We start from the raw sequence: 2,227 nt of genomic DNA on the forward strand, positions 1-2,227 counted from the left end.
ATGCCATGGCACTCTACCCAGGGGGACAGCTTGAGGCTCCGTCCCAAAAAAAAAAGACACTGGCGCCGTGCTGTCTGCTCACGTGGACTTCTGGATTCCTCCAGTGCATCCCTGACTGGTCCATTTTCAAAACCTATTCACGATTAGTCTATTTTCAAGACCCAAAAGCTCATTGGACAACTGCCCCTGTATAAGCCAGAGACCCTGAGCACAGACTTGGGCAGATCTCAGGAGAAGAGCAAAGAGGTTTGGCTCTGTAACACTTGTATCCTGCTCTATGAGATTCGCCCCCTTTGTAGGAGCTGTAAACACTCACAGGGGGGTTCGCCCCTTTCTAAGAGCTGTAAACACTCGTAAGGAGATTTGCTCCTTTATAAGAGCTGTAACACTTGTATTATAAAACCTATCTTACTGCCAATCCTACTCTACAAGGAGGTTTGGCTTGTTATAAGAGCTGTAACACTTATACCTGTTGAATAAAACCTATCCTGTGGTCCGTCGCTTCATTCTTTGAACCGCTGAGACCAAGAGCCTGGAAATTCAGTATCAAAAATCTGGTATCAGGGTGAACCCCTACATTCCCTTTAATTAATGCTTGAGAGCTGATGACTCTGAAATGTGTTTCACTAACCACTACTTTTTTCTGGGCCTCCAAGAACTTTTATTTTTTTTTGACAGAGTCTCAAATTGTCACCCTGGGTAGAGTCACAGCTCACAGCAACCTCAAACTCCTGGGCTCAAGCTGTTACCGGATTTTTGGTACTGAATTTCCAGGCTCTTGGTCTCGGCGGTTCAAAGAATGAAGCGACGGACCACAGGATAGGTTTTATGCAACAGGTATAAGTGTTACAGCTCTTATAACAAGCCAAACCTCCTTGTAGAGTAGGATTAGCAGTAAGATAGGTTTTATAATACAAGTGTTACAGCTCTTATAAAGGAGCAAACCTCCTTGTGAGTGTTTACAGCTCCTACAAAGGGGCAAATTTCATAGAGCAGGGTAGAAGTGTTACAGAGCCAAACCTCTTTGATCTTCTCCTGAGATCTGCCCAAGTCTGTGCTCAGGGTCTCTGGCTTATACAGGGGCAGTTGTCCAATGAGCTTTTGGGTCTTGAAAATAGACTAATCGTGAATAGGTTTTGAAAATGGACCAGTCAGGGATGCACTGGAGGAATCCAGGAGTCCACGTGAGGAGACAGCACAACGGCGCCAGTGTCTTTACCCGCACGTGTTCAGTTCTTTTGGCTACGGGAGCCTCTGTTGGGAGAGGGAAGCTCCCTCTTTTGCTCCAGCCTGTTGGTTTTTGTGCCAGCTGCCGCCAAGGCAGAGCCAGCAGGTCCTCTAGCGCCGCTCTACTGGAACCTTTGATGGGGGAGGGAAGCTCCCATCCCCTTGCTCCAACCTGCCGGTTGGTTCTTCTGGCGGCTGCTGCCACCAAGACAGAGGTGGCAGGTCCCCAAGTCCCACTCGGCTGAGTTGGCTGGGGCGCCACTTTTCCGGTCTCAAAGCAATTCTCTTGCCTCAGCCTCCCAAGTAGCTGGGACTACAAGGGGCCCACCACAACACAGCTATTTTTTGTTACAGTCATCATTGTTCAGCTGGCCCTGGCTGGGTTTGAACCCTCCAGCCTCAGTGTACGTGGTTGGTGCCATAATCACTGTGCTTCGGGTGCCAAGCCCCTCCAAGAGCTTTAAAGAAACCCTGACCACTTCCATTTTTTTGAGGCTTCCAGAATATTAAAGAGTTTAAGTGCCAAACAGGTTGGACAGAAGTTCAAGTAATTCTTTGAACACACACTACACATACACTATTCACAAGATATTTACAGGGTTTAACAAAAATGGTCATTTCTAGTGTACTGCAATGTATCTGTAATCATATTTCCTCATTATAGGCCCTGTATCCTTTAGCCTTCACCAGGTGCAGACTCTGCCTGCCTGCTAGACCTCACCACTTTGTATGTATTTAGGAATCTCTTAACTCAGCAGTGCTTCCTGGGTATTTGTTACCAGACCAAGGAGTCCATTTGCCTGTCACCCAAGCCAATCAACAGAGAAGTGGATGAGAGATCAACAGTTTCACTTCTGACTGCAGTTGTGTGTACCTCAGCCAGGAAGGACGCGTTGAGGTTGGCAATCCATCAAGGACAGTAACTACCATGGCTTCCAGTGCTTTGGCCAAACCTCGGATGTGTGGCCTCTTGGCCAGGTGCCTGCGGATTCATATTGTT

Source organism: Otolemur garnettii, unplaced genomic scaffold (assembly GCF_000181295.1).
Source record: "Otolemur garnettii isolate 467f Iridium unplaced genomic scaffold, OtoGar3 scaffold00080, whole genome shotgun sequence".
Lineage (NCBI taxonomy): Eukaryota > Metazoa > Chordata > Mammalia > Primates > Galagidae > Otolemur > Otolemur garnettii.